At 41.6% G+C, this 22,459-nt stretch overlaps 1 protein-coding gene across 1 annotated transcript in view; it reads right to left on the bottom strand.

The window, feature by feature from the left end:
• The window catches only part of MYL10 (myosin light chain 10), a 49,619-nt gene extending 27,710 nt beyond the window's left edge, over positions 1-21,909 (bottom strand). The window contains exon 1 of the mRNA XM_030472796.1: positions 21,730-21,909. The gene's annotated coding sequence lies outside the window, so the exon portion shown is untranslated. The remainder of the gene's footprint in view (positions 1-21,729) is intronic.
• Between the last annotated feature and the right edge of the window lie 550 nt (positions 21,910-22,459).

The following is a 22,459-nucleotide window of genomic DNA, read 5'->3' on the forward strand; positions in this document are numbered from 1 at the left end:
ATCTTTAGCCACTTCTGTCTAACACAAGCCATAGCATTTTATATATCAGTTGCTGTATCAAGCCCAGGTCTTCTGATTGTCTAGAACATATCTTTAAACATTGTTGTTATTATTATCATCTTATGCTGATAGTAGTTGGCCAAGCCAACTCAAGCCATGGCATCCCCAGTGACAGAATTCAGCTCCCGTTGACTTTGGGCCAGTCTGGTTAATGGACTTGACCTCACTGTTCCACACTTGGTCACGCCTGCAGTTTAGCATATCCTCCACACTGCTGGCCACGCAGGAGGTGTTGGCTGTACATGAATGATTTGGGAGCACTGGAAACAATGGGACAGATCATAACACTTTTGTTGCAAGATAAAATGTGATGAGGAAATAATTAGTTTCTGCTGACAATGCCCATTCTTTCTTGCAGCAAGATACCCTGCTGAGAAGCTAAGGTTTAACAAAGCAGAAGTCAGGAACTGAGAGAGGCTGGAGAACAGCTAAAAAGCTCTGGGAAAGCAGGTGAGGATTAGACATCTGCTAATATTTTGGCCAAGTATCTTCACAGAAAGACAGGACGTATTCACTTCAAACTTTCAAAGAGTGGAGGAACCAGCCCACCACTTGACAAATGGTTCTCCCTGTCAGAGATTTTGCCTGAATGTTTCCATCTTTTATTTAGCTTTTGATGAAGTCTGCTCTGCCTTGTTCTGTTAGGATAAAATCTAGCTTTCCAAATTAACCTGATGCATTTGTAATTTCTGTTTGTATACACATACATACATAATTCCTGAAAACGTTTGGAATATGGTTGGCATGGATCTTCCTAAAATTTCAGGATAAACAATTGGAACTCGGCATCTAAAATCTAACTATATCAGGATGTGCTAAAATATACAGTTCTACCTCCTCTGTGAAAAATCCAGCACAGCAAAAGCCCATTTGGTTTACAGAAAATAATATCTGAATATTGACCCAGTGGCTAAATTCATGCTGGGTATCTGTGGTTTAATTGCAGATGAACCCCAGAGAACATTGGATCACATCATAGTGAGGTTTGGAGCCACTTACGTTCTATTGCAGGTTACAACACACACAAGGGAACAGAAGATAGCTAGTGATACTACCTCAGAGTACAGCACAGGGTTTAGGCTACACCATCCATAGGAGCACTATGGAGCATATTCCTATGGAGAAAAAGGACTGCCAAATGAGGGGCGATTCAAGAATATAAGTGCAGTGGAAAATGCCAGCTGAAATAGTCACTTTGGAAATTATGAGTATAGTAGCTTGGCATCGCTTTGTAGATGTTGAATGTAGGACGTGGTAATAGGGCTGTATTCTACCAGCACAGTAGCTGTAAAAGCTAGGAACCACAAAGGCTTTTAGCAACTCTTTGTAAATGTCACAAGTTCCTATTTCAATCCTTTGGCACTTTTCTAAAAGATCATTGTGGGAGAATCATCACATGGCATAGTAACAAACTCTCCTGTTTGTACTAAAGAAACAACTCACACTCATAAACTTGGCTTAACATTATGAAAAGGAGCCGAGCACATAAGAAAGGTGCCATATTCTGACCTCACAAGGGCATAAGTCCATTGCCACCTCTTAGAGAGAGTGGCATTATCTGGTATTGACCATCATGTGGCTGAGGACAGAATCTGGCCCAATATAATTTTTCTTTGTAGCACTCATAGAATCATAAAATGCTTTGGGTTGGAACGGACCTTTGAAGGTCATCTACTCCGTAAGGATGGAAACTGTGGTTCCACTGCAGTCCAGTACATGAAAAGTGCAGGAGGGTGGATTGTGCTGACAGGAAATGCCCAGTTAGTTCTCATAGCAGGTGACAGCGCATCCTGCCAGCACAGGACATCAGGGTGGGACCCATCCTGATACCCAGACAGTGGACACCTGTGAGACAAACGGAGCACCTCAAGTACCAATCTCCTGAAAGCAAGCAGACACAGTCACAACGATGGTTAAACAACTTGAATCCTCAGATTGACTCATATGGGGCTGAGTTCCTAAATATTCTGGTGCCTGTGGATAGAACCTTACAGGATAGGGACCCTAAGCCATGTTTGAATGTCTTTGTTCCTGTCTTTACCAGTCTGTGGTAATCTTTACTCTGAGCTGAGACTAATCAAGTTCTTTTAACTTAGGACCCCCCAAGCTATCCTCATTCTGTTGGATGAATTATACTGTTGTGACATGTCTCGACCTGCTGTTCAACTCAGTTAGCTAGCTAACCCATTTTACATTCCTGGCACTTCAAAACACAGACATTAGTTATGTATGCATGTGAGGCAACCCCAGTGTACACAGAAATGCAACACAAAATCCCATGGTAGTTTGAAAATCCACAGTACAGTCACTCAAACAGGAGGAAATGCAAATGTCACATTCAGAGGTACTGTCATATTCCGATATACTCCATACAAGTATCCCAAAAGCATGAGTCAACACCCCAAAAGACATGTTTTAGAGGACACAAGGTTTGAGAAACGATAATAAACTGCAAGAATTGCATCTCAGGTGGGCTGAATCACTCCTTGAGGTACCAGTCTTCCTTACTTGTCTGTGAAGGAAATGTCTTTAACTTGAGCTTTTTGGTTTAAAAATCAATGAAAGAAATCTAGGCCATGAACCCAGCATCTTGGCCATACAAAGATACTCTCTAAAGCACAGAGTCAGAAATCAATCCATGAGAACAGACAAAACTGAAATGCTCTGGGTGCACAGAGTTGCACTTGTGTAAGAAAGAAATTTGACACACATCAAACCCTTCAGTGCAAGTCAAGACAAAGGCTTCTAGAAGCCCAAATCTCTCCTGAAAGAACGAATAGCAACTGCTCATGGTACCTCCTTTGCTAGTTAGTTGCAGGTCAGAGTATGTATGTGGTGATGCTGCTCTACGGACTGTCTGTTGTACCCTCTGCAGGCATGAAAGCTGCTCCCTGCTGAAATAAAACACAGGAGAGAACTGCTGTTGGCTCCTCTCTTCCACTGAAACTCAGGAAGCTGCAATGTCAGTTCAAATGAGGTTCCTACAAAGGGGTGAAACTAAACATATCATCTATCCTCAGAATGAACTTGGATCAGGCACTTCGGTGATACTGCTCAGCATAATCGTAGGTGGACATCATGCACCACCTCACTGGAAAAATACAGAGCAATGCGGTGAGGAAAAAGTCTGTAGGGAAAGCAAAAACACCGGGAATTTAAACTGGAAGACATTTATTATTTATAACTGTGGCTCCCAGTCAGCCCTCAGCCTAACTACCATGAACAAATGGCATTAATAATAAGAGTAATAGTAGCGACTGCAGACGTAGGGCTTCCATGACCACCTACAGCAAGCCAAAAACTTAACAAGCTCCTCAGAAAACGGAATTAAGGAATAGCCTCTTTTTTCTGTTAATTTAATTTTCTTCTGGGGAGCGAGTAATGTTCCCTCACCAGTGACGGACATTGAACTCATGCTGTATTAGAAGGAAAAAGTCATGATAACCCAGGAAATTCTCAGTGTTCACTTTCAGACGTAAGGGTGCCATTCGGAACTCATAGACCACGTGTATGTGTCAGTCAGAGAGAGCACAGAAGAAACCAGAGTCCCTCAGGAAGGTTTCTGCTGTGAACTCCCAGCCTAAGGTCTCTCTCAAATATGCCTGGCAGAGGAGAATTAACGTCATTAAGCCACCCTTCCCTACTGAGCACCTACTTCAATGAGGCAGGTAGATGTACAGTCTGTTCAGACCCTATTTTCAGATGTTGTTTAATGTGTTTATATATGATCAAGTCCTCTTCACTCATTTAGCCATTGTAGTTGTGCACTGTGCAGAAACTGATGTAGAGTGCGTGGCTGTGGGTTGGTGAAGAGAGGCCATTTACATTTGGCATTTGTCAGTGTGACATGAAAACAGTTCATGTGCAAGGAGGCATCAGCTACACATCATTCTGTGATCCACTTTTAATATTTATAAATGTTTTGTGTAAGGAAACGCACAAATATTCAAGGCTAATAGAGGTGCAGAGAGAAGTAACTTTAGCAAATCCAGTCATCACTCCACACTTGTGGCTTAGTCCTGGATAGTTTGCCTGCTTCTTACCAGTAACCTGACAGACCTTGGAAGATAAGGACTCCCTGAAGACAAACTGCGAGTAGATTACTCCTATGCTACCCTGCTCCAGCCTTTAGGTCAAGGAATGTGTTATGTATCCTGAGATTTCAGTAGGAGCTCTTGGATCTTCAGAGGGGGTTTTTAATCAATCCACTTATCTACTTGACAGAAAGTACAACTTAAGTTTCTCATGTATAAGATAGGATGTCTAGGTGTCCTGCAATGTTAAGAGGCTAAAAAAAACCACCCCAGTGCTCTTCAAGTAGCTCTTTCTCATTGTAAACCATCCTTGACTTCCTGATTTGTTTGAGGAAAAAGCCACTGAGTGTGTAGACGTCTTTTATCCCTCTTAGCCACAATTCCTTTGAGAAATCCAACAGCGAAGGTGGATACAATTATTGTAAATAATGTTGGATAGAACCCAGAGCAGATGAAGGTAGGAGGATACAGCTCAACAAGAACAGAAGTGGTTTCTAATGAGAGAGGGAATATTTCACTCTCAGCATGGCTATTATTATGTCCTACACATTAATTCAGCTGAGAAGTCTTGAAGTAGCAGAATGAGTTTCTATTCACTAAAGAGGCAGGCACTGGCATGGTTGCCTTCATTTCAAGTCTTACAGTTAATACTTTCCTGATTCCTCCGTGAAGAATTGTATGATGAGTTAAGCCCCGTGAGGCACTAGGCACCTAACAAGATCTCAAAACCAGCACTGAAGGCAAATATTCCAGTCTAGTCCATTCAAGGCAGTACTTCTTCACTTTGAGTTTTATTTTAATTATTTTCTCTATTTCTGTAGAGTTGTGTGACAGGATTTATCTTCTCGAAATATAAGCTCTAATAATTCTAGCAGAGGTGTGAACTTGTTGGATGTTTTATTCAGCCTTCCCCTGCCATTCTCCTGGAACTGTCCAATTTGCCCAGAACTGTCCATTTTACTGGTGATCAGTAAGAACACGAGCTGGGGTAATGGTTTACCTTAAAATCCTGGGGTCTATCTCTATCTTTCTTTAAACCCCTGCCTCTTCACTATTCTTTCATTTTCTAGCCAGCCCTGACTTCCCCACAGGTGAAGGTCACTAGTCTTTCCACCCAAAATGTAACTCCTTTTCTTCTTTCCCTACTGATGTCCTGCAAGGACTGCAGGGCAGGATGGTTGTGATGTTTATGAGGATCCCTTTTCACGCTGCTTCCCAGACCTAGAGCTGACAGAAAAGGAAGAGAAGGAAGACAGGAAAGGTGAGGGGGATTATTTTCATGCTGACAGAGGTATGCATGAGTAACTTCTCTGGCGTGGCACTCTTAAGGCCTCCATTTCCACAAAGGAACTTTGCATTCCCAGAGCAGCTGAAATCCTGAAAGTTTAAAGTGGAATCCTGTTACAGTTACATTCAGGCATTACTCTTTAAGTCAAATACAGACTGTTTGGTACCCTAGAGGATCTAACTATAAATCATATATCCTTGTGACATCTCCCATATCACAGAAGAAGCAAAAATGTCCCACACTCCTTTTTCTGTGTATTTTTCTTGTCACTTGTCTTACACATACATTTGCACTGTGGCAGGAGCTGTTACTTGTTCTGTTGTTATAGAGCACCTCGTACAATGGAATCTGAGCCCACGACCACACTTTCTAGGTGCTATTGCAAGGCTGATAAAGAAATAACTGCAGTCAGCAGTAAAAGCTGCTTTTAGGCAGCACACTACTGAAAATGAGAGCAAAATTCAGGGAAGGGCTGAGTGCCTGCAGTTCCCATTGACTCCAGCCCAGGCTGTGGTAGCTCAGCAGCTCTCAGCATCTCTGAGGATTTATTCTGCAGCATGTTTGCTTTTGCCTCCAGTGTGCAATGGGAGGAAGCCAGTAGTGTGGCTGCAAACCACAGCTCCCAGCCACTTGTCCCCTCAGTGCTGAGTGAGAGGGTGAAAGCTTGCAGACCAGCCATTACCTTTCTCGTGCGCGCGGCGCAGCGGGAATAGAAGCAAAACACAGAGCTGAATTTATTCCTAGCCAACGGAAATTTCATATTGAGGGTTACAGGCGTCCTGTGCCTCTTAAATGCGAGTAATAAAATGCTGCTCTCAATTACAAATTGTATTTACATTTAAACCCCCATATGGTTTGGTGAGGTGGAGGGAGGTTTCAGATGCATTAGCAGCAGTGCTGTGCCGTGAGTAGTTACAATTTCTCACTCTCTGTAATGAACAATTAGTGCCTCCACCTTTGTTTTTCCCTCTATCTTGCAAACTAACCCGGTGGCTGTGCCAGGTCAATAGGCAGTAGACAAGCACAACTCCTGCCTAATGCTATGAACCGAAAGAAGCAAATGCATTGAAATGACCATCTCTACAAAGCCTCCTGTAATAGGATTTACACACTAAGTATAAATTCAATAGCAATTGATTTTTTTTTGGTAACTTCCCGGACTGAACTTTTCAAAATGTAGGGACATTTAACAGGAAAATGCAAAACCACATGCAAATGTGCACAGCTGCATCTTCCTGGGCTGCAGAAGCCAAATTCCCTTCTCTCTGCCCTCAAGCAGTGATAAAGGCAAAGCACTCACTGTCCTACATGATGCTCAGGTCTTGTGGCTGGCCCTTGGCTTTTGCAGAGGCTGCGTGTGTGTCACTCAGTGTCAGCTGTTAGGTGAAAGCATGTTTTTGGGTGCAGTTCTGCACAGAAATGGTCAATATTGCCTAGAAGAAGGTCTCAACATGGATTCTCTACTCAACATTTTAGAAAACATGCTCCAGCTCACTGCTCTGACATTGTTCTTCCTCTTTAACCATGCTAAGCATATACAGGAGATCATCTCTAAAGACCCTCAAGACTGCCTAGCACTTGGTGTCATGGTCTGCCTTCTCAGAAGTCTGCATTAGCAACAATGCCAAAAGGTGTTTTGATATCAGGAGGTGCTCTGCAGAAATAATCAGTAAGTCCTGTTCACCTTTAGCCAAAATCTGATAGAACAACCCTTCTCTGAGGTTTGTGGGAACTCCTGAGTGAATAGGAACATATCTTCTCTATGTTCATAAACATATGTCCAAGTCTCTGGTCCTGGCCAATAATACTTAATTGCACCCAATGATACCCAAGCATTGCAAGACTATTTCAGGGGATGTAAATGGGAGAAGTGGTTTTATTAGCCATCAAGTCAATCTGCAGTTCTACTGGGAATGGGCAAGGTCCCTGAAGGGAGGGAGTCTAGCAGCATAACCAGCAAGAAAAAATCCAAAGAAATCAGGAGAAAACTCAGTAACAATTCTGTGACATAAACCAGCATTGAACAGACAGTTATCTTGTATTCCATGGGGATTAGTGATGACAGGTAAGAAGTAATAGGCTCAAATTGCACCATGGGAGATTTTAAGTTGGATACCAGGAACAATTTCTGCCTGGAAGGATAGACAAGTAGAAGATGGTCCAGGGAAAGTGTGAAATTTAAAGGGTTTTGCTAAATCTGAGTTAGTCTGAATCTGCTTTGGTTGTAATGGTGCTCACACCCAGATGTTGCTGACCAAGGCTGAGGCCTCAGAGGTGAGAGGATGTTCCAAGCTGCAAGTGAGAAAACCAGCACACTGCTTTATAGGCATGTCTCTTCCTCATATTTATCTCCAACACTGCACTGACAGCCATGCTGGAAAAGACTGGGCCAGATCCACTGTTAACTTAAATCACCTTTACAGTCAATAGAATCATAGAGTCATGGAATGGTTGGGGTTGGAAGGGGTTGCCCTGGCTGAGGAGCAGGCCCTTTGCAGAGCTGTGAGTAGAGCTGTCTCAGTTTACTGTGGCTAACCTGCTTTGCTTTTATTTATAAATAATACATTTATGACACAATGGCTATAAATAGTATTTCATTAATTTTACTGCTTGTTTAGATATTTCCCTAAAGGGCTAATACACACTTACTGTTGTGTTACTATTTCAGCTTCTGTTAGTTTGCAGCTAAACCATACAGTCTACTTGGAGCTGAGGCTAAGCTCAGCAGCTCGGCTTGGGATGAAGAGTGCATTTGGTGTAATTAGATTTGTGGGTTTAGGTGGTTTGGGTTTATTTTTTTAGGGTATAACAGTGCAATAAAAAGAAATGGCTGTAATTTATAGCCCAGCAGTTGGCAAGTGGCTTGTCTGGTCTAGGATTATTCTTTTTTTAATGGCAGAAATTTTAAATTTAGGTTAGAATTTCAAACAACTGAACCCACAACTAAGGGTTCAGGGCTGCCAAGCTCAGGCATTCAAAAGTCATGAATGAGGCACAAAAATACCAATATTAACTTAAAATAAGAAGGCACATATACAAACTCACACACGTATACCAACATGGATATACAGGTACCTCTGAATAAGGCTAATGTTGAATTTTGTATCGAATTCACTCTTCATCAGGGACTGTAGAAATAGGACAAGGAGGAATGGGTTTAAACTTAAAGAGGGGAAGTTCAGGTTAGATAGAAGGCAGAAGCTCTTCCCTGTGAGGGTGCTGAGGCGCTGGCACAGGGTGCCCAGAGAAGCTGTGGCTGCCCCATCCCTGGCAGTGTTCAAGGGCAGGTTGGACACAGGGGCTTGGAGCAACCTGCTCTAGTGGAAGGTGTCCCTGCCCGTGGCAGGGGGTTGGAACTGGATGATCTTAAGGTCCTTTCCAACCCTAACTATTCTATGATTCTATGGTTCTCTCTTTGGTTAAGTAACCTTAAGGCAATAAAATTAAAAATATTTTTGTTTTGCTTAATTGGCAGCAATTTTCAGTGAGAACCTGGGACTAAATAATTCTCTGTGCCACAATAGAGCACCAATTTAGCTTACGACTTTGGGTTTCTTTTTTAGCATTCTGGTATTTGCTTTCCATGTGCATTTATTACCAAGTTTTTCTTTACAATAACGAAAGCTCAAAAACTCCTATTTTGAGTTTCACACAAACTAAGATTCTCTAATCATCTGGCTTTGGGGACTCTAGACTTAAGAAGAACACTAAACATGATAAGAATAAGAAAACCCTCAGGAGAGCTATGAATAAGGTGTGTTGTTTATCGAGAAAGCTCAAACTTTGCGGTCTTTGCAAGAGTTCAATCCTCAGCATAACAAATACCTTCTCATAAAGCGAACTTCTAAGACAAGAGCTTTCCGAAAAATAGAATTGTCCTTTTAGGTGCTGAGTGCCTTTGTAGAGTAAATCCTCATTAGATGGTACAGACAAACGCCAGCATACCAAATAGCACATCTTTAGCCAAAACATTACCTGAGTTACCATTACACCAGTGGTCTGGTTCTGTAAATGCTTATGGTTAGATAGTGGGAAACAGAGGCCCCTTTGAAACGTTGTACTGACCTGGCTTGATCCAGAGCTATCCAGAAGCAGTGAAACAGTGAGCCACTGGCTCCCACTGTACCTTGGAGTGTAAAGGTAAATGTATGAAAAAGGCTTTGCAGGATTCAGAAGCCACTTGAGAGCATGTCTTCATTCAGGCACAATTGCTGATTGTATCCCACTGTCCCAGTGCACAACCCTGCTGCATAGACTGATTTACTCTGTTTTCTTAAAGCAGAAGTCCACTCACCCGTGTTACTGTAATCCAAAGAAGTGATGCCATGGTGCTGAAATACAGCGAAGCAATGGCACATTAGCACCATGTTACTGGAATACATCAGAGCAATTGTGCTCTAATGCTGTATTACTTACTACAGGGCATCTCGGTAACACCACTCACAGTAACGCTGAGTACTCCTGCTGAGGTGAAAGAAACATCTTAATGGGAGACCCTGACATTTCTGCAGACCCATCTACATTCCTTCAAATCAACACTGTGATTGCCTGAGCATGAGGTCACAAAGAGCCCTGTAAAAACATTCAATCACTAAAAGGTCCAAACCCCACGTCAAAACACAACTCACAGGAGTATGTGAAATCATACTGGGCTTTGAGCTAACTGCATTAACTTTGGAAACAATCTGGGTAGTGAAAGAAGGGCATTTCAGAGCTCTTCAGGAAAAGCCTCCACAGTATTCCAGCCTTAACAGTATTCTGCTATCATGATTCAAACCCACAAATGTCTACAGTGGTCACAGAGCAATTCATTTGGAAGAATTTATGCAAAATGCCATTTGTTCTGGCTACTGGATCTGAAGCTACCAAGGCGTGTAACTGTTTGTACAGGTTTTAGAGCAACACTGATCCTCTAGCCAGGCCTGGGAAAACCTCAGCAGCCCCCCTCCAATTTTTACGTGTACAAAATGAATTACGTGTACAAAAGAACTGCACAAGATAAACTGAAATACTTCAAAAAAGCACAAGCCTGTCATAGTTTCTCTTTCCAGTTCCAGTGACAACCTGCTGTTCATATTGATTTTGTGTAAGTATAGCTTCAGCTGGAGATTATACCTTGCACCACCACAGCTCTAATACTACAAGACTTTCTTTTGTCTCAGTCAAAGCTCAGTCAGCATAAGGGTTCTACAATGGATGGTTTGTGCAAAGCAAACCAGAATATAAAATACAGCAGTCATCAGGAAGAAGCTCAAAATGAGAACTAAACATACAGCAGCTCACTCCACTTCCAAAGCCTGCATTTGGGGACACAATGTGTTCTAGCCAGTCCGGTTGAAATTCCCATTCAAACAGCCTCTGCACTGAAAGCACCAGGGAAGCTTTTCAGTGATGTGGCCTTTAAAGTGCAAAAGCATTTACATGGCCAAGGTCTGCCTTTTATCTGCAACAGAAGACAAGACAGATTTTATTCAGAACGTCACATACAGGTTGAGGATTCATTTTGCTTTTAAATTCACTTCAACCTAAAATCTTTAGGTTTGATTCTTACAGCTCGTGAAGTCACATCTAGGCAGAGTGGAAGTAAGAAGCTTCCTACTGATAAGGGTAGGTACCCCACATTCACCCTTACATGTGCACAGTGATTACACAAGTTGTATATCCCAGCGCCTGCAAGGTACTGCCCAGTGTCTCAGTGCAAATCCACTTTCATCAGTAACACAGGCTAATATGCCACAGTGTGAACATGAGTGGTTGATGTGTTGGCACACGGCCTGTTCTGCCATCCCTGCCACCAGGCATATAACCTCCTGCAGACAGGTAGGACAGACAGCATCCAATGTTAACGTCTCCAACCACTTCAGCGAGAGCAATCAGTTCACCTGTGGAAGGAACATAACGTGCACAAGGTCTCACCAAGCCAGTGACAAACACTGACAGTGGAATCGCTGACTTCTAAGTACCAGAGACCAAGCTCTTGCTGCTTGTTAATATCTTACATTACTTCTATTCATTAGTACTTTTACCTAAGTAAGTGCTCTGGTACAGGTAGACATCTTCTAGCACACTCAAGGCAATCTCTTCCACGTAAACCTATGATGTTCAGAACAATCTTCTTGCATTTAACTGGGATTTAATGGAAAAGTGGTGGTTTCACTAAAAACCTGCAGAATATTTACCATGCTGCTTGTGGATTTGGTTTGCTAATGGTGTTTTCAGTGAAAAACATTTGTTTGAGCGAAATCTGATGAATCAAAACAATCCTGTTTCTGAAGGAAGACTTGGATTTCCAGACTAATTCAGAAAGAGATCAAATTTTGTGTCAAAACATGTAAAAATACGACTGTTCAGATTTAAATGTCAAAAATAAATATTGTGTCAGTTTGTGAAGAACTGAGCACAAAGTAAGCAGTTGCAAAATGTGAGAATCTTCTCATGAAACACATAAATATTACTTTTTACCCAGTTACACAGTTCAGTCATCAGATGCCACAATGTAATAGATTCAATGAATGTGGATGGGAGAATCCCATCTGCAAGATGCTTAATCTTTAAATACTAGGAATACTTAAAATGCCAGAGTGAAAGCATAAAGGGCAAACAGATTTAGCAATCATGCTGATTCCAGTTCTTCCTGAAAAGGTTCTAACATAATCAGCAAAGCATCCAAAGGAGTAGTTATATTTTTTTAAGGAAATGCACAAACTCTGAATGGTATATTGCTGGTTTTTTTGTTGGAAACTGTTTTGTTCTCTGTCTAAAGGGTGATTCCCATCCAGTGCCCAACGACAGCAATGAGGTTAAATTGGTTTGGATGATATCAGCTACATGTAATTAAACCAGCAGCCCATGTCCGATCCTTTCTGTGACCATGTTAGGTGTTAAATTAAGGTCTGATTAAGAGTGTGCTGCTGCAGTTAAGGTCAAGGACTAAAGATCACAAGCTTTGTTTCATCTAATAACAATAAAGACTGTCTGGCTGCCAAATACCACAACAGCCCTTGTTCTCCTATCAGACTGCTGTCCAGCTAGAGGGATCTGATTTCACTGGTATCCCGTTTTAAACCCTACTTCTAAGAGGGTTTGTAGCTATTTCATCTGTATTAAGCAGCGCCATGTTACCCAAGGCTATTCGGTACATTCTGTATGATCAAAGCAGAAATGCAGCAGCTTCTGACGAAGAGTTATCGTGGCTGAGGGGAAAAAATATCAAGGAAGGAGAAAAAAAGATACAGTGCTACAAAATACCAGGTCATGCCACCACAGTAAACACCCACAGGTAAGTTCATAACATGAGACCACGCAATAGTGGAAACTGCACACGTGTTTGCTTGGAACAAATCACAGACTTGCCCCACCAGCAGTCAGCAGGAGGGATGTGTCAGACAGCATAGAGGAGAGATAAAAGCAGAGCTGTGAAGAGAAAAACCAGCAACTTATTTGTAGGATGAAGACAAGAATTAGAGCCTAAGAGCTTCTCCCTGCATAAGTGTTTTCCACAAAGACAGGTCAGGAGACATTACCAGAGCAGTTCTCTGTTGTGAGAGAACGCAATTCCTAGTACCCAACAAAGTGTTCTCATGAAACATGCCCATATTAATCTCAAATGAATACAAGGTGCTGGGACATGTTAGTTTCCCAAAAAGGAGGGTGGAGCAGAGTAAGAAACCACATGGCCCCAAAATAATCTCCCACAAACACATCCTATTGTATGTTTTCATACTTGGGGTCCAATTTCAGAGTAGATACCGATTCATTCTTCAAGAGTCATCTGAAGCGTCCTTCATTTGCTCCTAGTACTTAATAGACTATTAATAGAGCACTGTTCATACCTGGAAGGACAATTTTGCTATTCTGTGAGGCTGCACAGAGAAAACTCATCATAGGGCCACACTGAACACACTAAAACCACTACATGTTTTGACAGTTCTTTGTGAATTGCATTGCACATGTGATCAAAAAAATTCCTTGAGGTGTCTTGATGCTTTGCATTTCAGGATTTGACATACAACCTCTCTGTTTCCTAACAAGCTCCGAGTGAATCCCAACAGATTCAATGATACAGTTCAACATGGATGAGCTTCCAACTCGTTATGGTTGCTGCTGTGCTACAGCTCTCTGCAGAGCAGGCTTTGCTGTGGGAGACCCCAGACTCCCTGGAATCTGAGTTACATCAGAAATACAGTGAACACCACAAAATAGCCAAGTGTGACAAATGACTTCTCCGTAACAACAGAACTGTGCTCACCACTGGGAATCAGTGCCTGAACAGAAAAGCTACCTTGTAATGACATTAATGACAAAACATTAAAAAATCCAATCACATTAAAAGGGCAGGTTGGGTTTGGCTTGATTCACTTCATCATTCTGCTTGCTAAATTTTAGAAGAAATATTGTACACAGAGAACCACACTTTTATTTCAGTGTTGGAGATTGTGGTCAAAGCATTTAAACTCAATGGTTTAAGACTGAACATATATATCAAGATGACAGCGCTGAGCAGTCCAGATTAACTGCTGCGAGTCAAAGGAAGTTGCTTTTGAAAGTGATCCTTAGTTTTGAAAACTGAGCCATTGTTGATAAGGCACTTTGCTACCATTTTAGATACTGAAATTTAGGCACTTCAGTCAGGATCCAAATAGAAACACAAAAAGCAAAGTTGAGTTTGGTGGCAGGTCAGAACACTGCAGCGCAGCCACTTGCTCTGGTACAGCAGCAACGTGGTAGCATTGTACCCTGGCATCTTTGGCTTCGCAGGCTGAACCAGCAGGGACCCAGGCACAAGTAGCCTGGCAATGGCTCCAAACATAAACCCAGAGTGAACTCAGACTCCTGCCTTGGACTCTGAAACTGATGATAGAAGGATTGCTTCTGAAAACATTCCAGCCTTGTCCTCGATAGCTGCATTACATTATCCCACTATCTGCACTATTCCCTAAACTCCACTTTAGCAAGTATAAGAGGGATTGTTGTACATATTATGGTAATGTCATTTATTTATTTTATGCAACTGGAAAATTTAAGGGCAACCACTTCACTTCTGTGCTGAGTGTTCACAGTAACACCTGCTTACTGGATAGACAGGAAAAAGCCCTTATATTCCTTCTTTATTGCAATTTATTATTATAGCTTGAATGGTTCCTAGTGACTTCCTAAGATTAATGTTAATATTCTGATCGGAGTCTTCCCTCTGGAGTTTTATTATGGGTTTTGAACATTCATTTCATTTAACATACACATGGGAGCAAGTCTGGTGGTTCAAAAAATATTTGTAGTTGGAAATCACAGTGATTTTTGTTAGGCTCAGTGCCAAAGAAATCACAAATCAGAAGTCTGTTATAGAGTAGTTCCAATTTCTTGGCATCAAAATTCCTCTTTATGTATAAGCAGAGTGTGGTGTTTTCCCTAGCTATATGGCACTCAAGGTTTACTGACAAATACATTGCTTATCTGTTTTCCAAGGTTTCTGGTAGAACTAGAGTTTGTCTAGACAAGTGGGGATTCCTAGGGATTTTATGGACTTCCTGTGTGAGCCAGAGCCTGCACACTGAGTACGCATCTTTCTTTATCACGGCTGGTGTTTTTGAACCGAAGTGTGGAGCAGAAATTTCATCCCTGATTTTTTTTGGCTGGATCAATTGTTTAGTCTAGGAACTCTCAAGTAGACTTTCTAGGTGCTGGAATTCCTCTTTTTCTTCAGTCAGCAGCTGATGCTGTATGGTGTACATCAGAGTCCAGAGTAACATCTTAGTGAGCAAAGATTTATGTTCATCCTAACACTCCTTGACATTAATGAGTATTACAGACATGTATCCCCATGGATTAAGTTGAGAACATATCCCAGAGTGTGTGTGGAGTTTGTCATTAGGGCATCACACTATTAAAACCAACAGAGAAATTCCAAGGATAAGAAAGCAATTGGACCTCTTCCCTTCTCTCTGCTGGAGCACATGTAAGAGATACACTTTAAATCTCCTCATATTTCCAGCCCTCTCACATCAGTTCCTGCACTCATTTTTGGTCATTAATGACTTCAAAAAAGAACTGATGCCACTTTTAAGACATTTCCCATACAACATCATTAGAAATATCTTGCTGGCAGATAGTTTCTGTAGCACTCCTTAATTAAGGAACTTCCAAATAGCTGGGAGAGCTAAGAGAGTATTTTGTTTCCCCTCAACTAGCTGCTTCAGGGACTGGATCAATACAACGGGATGACCCTGTACACTCTATTATCTAGGGATCGTGACTCCTCAGTGAAGCATTATAGATCCTACGGGATGTGCCAGAGACCACAGCACAGACACACCTGATAGCAGTGCATCAGCTACCAAAAGGCTGTGGCTGCATCAGCTCAGGCTGGTTTCTGCAGATCTGTGTGGTCAATGTTTGCTTTCCACTGCCCATTGCTCCAGGTTTTGGGTGTATTTCAAGGGCAGGGCTGCATTATCTGTGCATCTCGGGGACAATTCAACTGCAAGCCAGATAAACCATACACAAATATAGACTTCAGGATCTATATTTGGCTATTGGATCAAGGCTATATCTCCCTTGAAGCTCCAGGTAAAGCTGCAGCTTCACCCCCATGTTCTACCTACAACAGAACTCTGGAGTCAGGGTTCTTGGTTTTTCTTCACAATGCCCTAGCTATGGAGGGGAGTTTTTTAGGCTGATGATCATCACACGTGAGGTTTACAGAGCCTCGTGTAGTCCTGCCTGTACCAGCTAACTGCAACACGGAAACAAAACCTTTGTGTTTTCCCTCGAGCCACTTGAGCCCTTTTGGAGAAAGTTTTCATAGGAGAACCCTGATTTATCTAATTCGGAAGCAATCGTTCCTGGATCAGTCACTTCCCTTGCAACACACCCATTTCTCCCTCAATAAAAGAGGGATAACAATGCTAACCGAGCTTTCTAAAATACTTTGAGATGTGTGAATATAAAGGGTTGTCTGTAAAGTGTCTAGAACACCTCAAAAAAAAAAAAAAAGGTGCTATATAAATGCATATTTATTGCAGTGCTGACATTCTTATGGCAGCTCTGAATGCGGAATCAAAAGCAGAGGGGGCAGAATATAAGTCAGAATAAGAAACTGTCAGCCTTTAGCCTGTGTCTTAAACTGCTTTGAAACGTTGCAGACATTCAGAGAATCCAGTTTGCCAATATTGTATGTGCTACAGTAACTACACCAATCTGGAATATAAATTTTCCTCTCCCCTCCTAAGAGAGGGCAAAGCTCTTTGGGATATACACAAATGGAGCTCTAATCCTACCAACTTTAATGCACGCACCTAACGTTCGGCAGTACAGTTGTCCCACTGATTTCAATAGCACTACTCAAATGCATGTGTGGAAGTGTTTGCATGATTAGAAGTTAACAGTAGTAAATGCACAGCTCATACAAGATCGCTGTGTGAACAATCTATTTCTGCATGCGAGTGATGATTTTATTGCTGTTCTGTAATTCTGAGTAGTGGCTTTGTGAAAAAGCCTTATATTTTGCAAAGCAGGAAAATGTTTCTGATCGTGTTTTTCATTGCTAAGCTCTTTGGGGGCTAATTAAAAGAAGTATCTGTTAAATTTATTCATTACTTGGTTCCTTGATAGCAAGAGGCACCTGGTGTAAACATTACAAAGAAAAGCAGCAGCAGCCAGACCTCATCAAATATTAGATGCATTAGGACATTTTATTTAGAAATACGAAATTGGTTTTAATGAGGGAGGGAATGCCAGGAAGAGCATAATGTGAGCAAGCTCAGTAAAGCTGTCAGGAAGATGCCTAAACCCACTAAAATCTAGAAATTGTGTTTGCTCTCCCCTTCTCCTCTCAATAAGCAGCAGTTCCAGCTGCAATTGGCAAACATATACACAAAGAACTCCAGGACTAACCAAAACAAGCAGCAGATAAGATGGAGCATCCAAGAGCATGTCTACACTGAAAGTACCATCAGTGGATGACCAGAAGATAGCTTATTTGTACTGAGTTGACTGATTCAGTGAATCAAATCCTGAATTGTGACCCCTATGATTTAATGGAAAATGCCTAAGGATGAGAAATCCATCCTTCTTTTGGGGATAACATTTAAACAGGCACTTAATGTTAAGGGTATGCTTTATATTCACTTGACTTTACTTTCAAAATGCTTAGTAGTTTCATTCTGTTCCCATTACAGGCTTCAATAAATCAGTAATGAATAGTGAAGCAATACTTTATAACTAAGCATGCATTCAGCACTGTCCCCAATAAAGATGCAATAAATTCATGATCAATAGACTAAATGCAAGTAAAGAATATCAATAATTGTCCTGAAAAAGTTCTTTCTTCATGAGGCAATAATCTATCCTAAAGGTACATTTCATCTTCAGGCACTTATTCTAATAAGGTGTATTCATTCACACTAATTTGAGAAAGGCAATTCACATGAGTCCATTTGATGTTAATAAGATCATTGTCCAGTTTTAATAGGATGAACCACAGCATTATTTCTTGTTTAGAGAGTTGAAGTTTTGAGATAGGTGTAATATACATGACTGCATCCAAAGAAGTAGGCAGATTTATGTTACAAGACGACCTCTCATTCACTAGTACTTGGAAGCTTAGGAAGAGTGCTAAGAGGAAGTATGACCTAAAAGGATTAAAGTACAAACAAGAATGAGGACTTCATTCTAAGCTAGCCTATTATCTGAAAATCTGCGACAAGCCACAGACTGTATCGAATCTACAAAGGATTTTCCTACTTAATTTGACCTTTTCCAAGAGACTTAAACATAACTGTCCACACACATGGAATAATTATTTTAATCCCGGTTGGGATGAAAAACCTTCCAGTATCTGTTCTACTCCTTGTATGTAGCAGAGAACAGTATCTAGATGAAGCAGAGTGAGGAAGGCAGACAGGTTGTCCCATCTGCTTTGAAGCCTCTTGCATATTCCCAGTTTTGGCACTGTACAGACTGAACATGTGGGCAGGGAATGTGACTACATGGCCACAGAGGAGGAGAGAAATTAGGAAACCTAATGCAAGTTATCTCCAGAGAGAGACATGACATTTCTTTGCTCTGCCCTGAAGAAGCTTTCGTGCTGTGCCACAGGCCCATTCATGGAAGTCTTGGGCTACCTATGACCCATAATAGTATAAGGACTTTTTTAGCTCATGCTGTTATTACTGAAGAAGAAAGGAGCACAAATGGAGGTGCTTTTAGTAGCTAGCACACTCCATCTGCTTTGGATGTGTTTCACCTCTAAACCTAACCTGTGCATAACCTATACTGACCCATCATGGTCATCAGACTGGTGTCCTTGGCACGTAAAGGAGGCTTTCAGGGCGTTGGAACTAGCTGGTCTTTAAGGTTCCTTCAAACCCAAACCATTCTGTGATTTTATGAACATTCTTCACATAGCAGGGCTGACTCTCCACTAGCAGCAGGCCTATAGAAGAATTAGGCTTTTGTAGACTAGAGGAATGGTGTTTTGTGGCCTCTTAGAACACCACGAGATTGATCTTTTCAAAGGGTCATTTTCCACTTTTAAAGCAATGGAGTTTTGTTGACTTCTTTAATCACATCAGAGGTGCCTCATTACTAGGGCAGGAACTTTTCTTCATGCCCTTGCAAACAAAACAAAGACATCGATTTTCCATCCTGCCCTGACCTTTGGAAGATGTCATCTCTGCCAGTACTGTGCTCTCTGGCCCTGGAGAGACTTACCAGTTCAACCCTGACTCTCAGGGAACCAAGCCACCTACTGAATCACAGCCACACTTCCTGAGGCTGACACGTGTGTTTTCCTTGGAGGTCACCCCATCCAAGAACTAACGAGGTCGGACCCTGTTTCATTGAGGAGATCCAAACAGCAGAATTGACCAGACCTCCAGAATTAAATGTGAAACATACCACAAAGCCTCAGAGGACTCCGAGAATGAGGGACTGTAGCCAGGGAACAGAGCCCCAGCTCAGAACTGCTGCTTGCAGGATACAAGTACAGTATGCTGCAGCATGAAGTCTCCATTCCAGGTTTTAAGTGACTTCAGTGACAGGGCCTTGCTAGGTTTAAGACAAAAATGGGTCCAGACGAGGGGGAGCAGCAGAGACTGTAATTTATAAAATGACTCATTCTTACCAGCCCTATATGTGAGGCTTGTGCTTCCACCAAGCCAGGTGACATTTAACCACAAAAATATTTAACCTGCTTTTTACAAGGATGTGCATCATTGACTATGATAAAATACAGGGATGTGGGAGAGTCAGGATGCAGCTTTTTCAATGCTGCTCCATCTAAAGAAAAAAAAGGCAATAAAAAGGAGGTCTTGACATAAGGAAAACATCCCAATGAAATCCTGCCTTTTAATCTCAGCCACAATCTCTGTTCTCATCATCTTCCCTGCTTTTTAATCCTCTGCTGCACTTCAGTTTTTAATACCTATTCACTTTATCAACTTCACCTGTCTCAAAAGTCAATAAAAGCAGAGGCCACAGTTTTAAAATACAGGCAAATGAGCTGAGGCACCAAACTCCTCAACTTCTCCAGATGTGCTCACAACTGTTAGTAACTTCAAAGCAATGTATGGGTGATCAGTGTCTTTAAAAATCAGTGTCTTTGCTGCTTGAAGAACACCACTAAAAACCACAGAGGATAATACTTTCAAAAGCTTTTGATTGAAGAGTAAGTATTTTACTTTCAGAAGTGATTTAGGAACTTGGGAATTCAAGAACTATAATTCCCCCCCATCCCTCATCTTCTGAAATGCAGAATTATTTTTGTGAGTGGTGTGCAGATACTTCTTGTAATGTACTCACCCAGAAGTTTTAGGCCTGCCTCTGAGACAGAGGCAACATCGTGGATTCAATTTTATTTAACCCTGCTGCTGGGTGGAAGGCTCTCATGGAAGAATAGGGGTATTTTTTCAGTCTTTCTCCTGTTACCATTTTTTTCCTGACATCTGTTCATCACTAAGTCAGCAATAGATTTAGTGTCCCCCTATGATGTATATGAGCTTCCAAAACACTTTTAGAAGAAGGAAGAGATTGCCAAGTGTACAGAGAGACAGGCAAAGCCAATAATGTCATAGCTTAAGCCAGCTTGTTGATAGAGGAGGTTTACAGCTGTCATTAGTGAAATGGAGAAGAGGGCCACTAGTATAAACTCACATCAGTGACAGCTATAGATCAGGGAAAAAAACCTCTCCACATGGCAGCATTTTACTGCTGAACTGTTGGCCTCAAATTCTGTTAATGTTTAGCTAACGTGCTGATCTTCCACATTTGGATTGCTCCTGGTAGCAAACAGTCAAACCAGCCTAAGGCCTTCACAAAGGGTGTTGACTGGCCAGAGTCAGATTAAATCTTAGCAAGTCCTCCTACTGATAGGCCAAAGGCATGTGGAGCTAAAGGGGTCAATCAACTTATATCTCCTTGGTCTGAGCTATCTGGATTCTTTAGCAGCTACTGAAGGCAGTGGGGAGTCTGGGGTGCTAGAGATGTAGTTTGCATATATCACACATACACATTATGAATTTGGTCAGTTTCTTTGACAGACAGAATGGTTAGATCTTGCCTCTGGAATAGAGGCTTCTAGGTCACTGCTTTTCAAGCTCCCAGGAAGTACTCTGCCACCACCATTGCTACCTATCACTGCATACTGAGCTGAAGCAGTTAACCGTGGAGCACAGCGGGGTTATCTTTAAAACATACTGGTTTCAAGCCTTGCTCCTCCTTGGCAAGACACGTTTTTAATAGAAAGGTACATATTATTTTCTCTTTTAGTGTCTCTAAAGAGGAGGAAGGTTCTCTCTTGAGACAGTTTCACAATAGCCTAGCTCCTGTGAACCTAATGAAGGAAAGAAGACTCAGAGCCACTAAGAACTTAGGAAAGCCTGCTGCGTATTACATCTGCAGTACTAGTCTGATGCACGATGGTCAGAAGACTGACCTCTTTTGAGCTGGTTTCATGGGTCTTTGAGTGGACTGAACATGGAACTATTGACAGCAGGCAGTGCTGGCAGGCCAAAAAGTGTGGCATACTGGACTATAATACTGGTTAGAATCCTAGATACTATGATATACCCAGAGAGAAACTATTCCAGCAATTGCAATTGATTTTTCGAGGTAAACTTCTTATTGCTCTGCCCATGTTAAGCTACAGATTACTGCTCGAGAACCTCTTCTCTTTGATTGAGTTCATACACTTTCTTTGGAATAGCACTTTAGTTTTCCTTCCTTAATTTAGATAAGGTTTGACTCACATTTTACTGCATTCATTTTCCTTTGGTTATCTTTTGCGTGGAGAACCCCTCAGCTTTCTGATCTATAATATCAGACACCACTCCTAATATGATCCTAGCAACCTACCTGGTTACATCCAAAAAAGTTTCCTCTCAGTTTGCCTCCTGGCCTGAAGTGTTGCTTAGATCTCTCTCACTGCAAGAAACCTTCCCCTCTTCTGCTATTCATCATAGCAACTTCACATGCTCTCTTCAGCTGTTCTCTCCATGGGCTGGTGAAGCTGGTATGCTTATTATCCTCTTTATCCTGTACAAAGTATAAAACAAAGGGAAAAGAAGATTATTTATGGATAACACTGGAGACCACCCATATAGCAAGAAAAATTGAGACAACACAGTTGTTTTCATGGTTAGGGCAGTTATACGCATGCATAGCTTGGATTAGACAGTCCTTCCCATTTGACTTTGGTTCTGCAGTAAATATTTGTAACTTTGCTGATAAAGCAATCCTGGATTTCTCAGCTGGGATTCTCTGTGGACAAGAAGCTGTGTGACTGGAGTGTGGGATCTCATTCTATAACAAGCTTTCTTGAATAGTCACTTGTTCCATTCTCTATCTATCTTGGTCATGAAAAATCTGCTCAGGAATCAGATGGCAGAACAAAGCCTCTAAATAGAGCAGCTTTGGCTGTATTATTGATTGCTTGTGACGTCCACTGAAATAGGTTATAAAGGCTCAAAGGCATTAAAACATTCTTTATTGAGACCTAAATTCAGGCAATTCATGTATAGGAAGTGGCAACATTGCAATTTTTAAAAAACATTATGCGATTTCTATTTAATACACATTATCTTTG

Source organism: Strigops habroptila (genome assembly GCF_004027225.2).
Source record: "Strigops habroptila isolate Jane chromosome 13 unlocalized genomic scaffold, bStrHab1.2.pri S16, whole genome shotgun sequence".
Taxonomy (NCBI): domain Eukaryota; kingdom Metazoa; phylum Chordata; class Aves; order Psittaciformes; family Psittacidae; genus Strigops; species Strigops habroptila.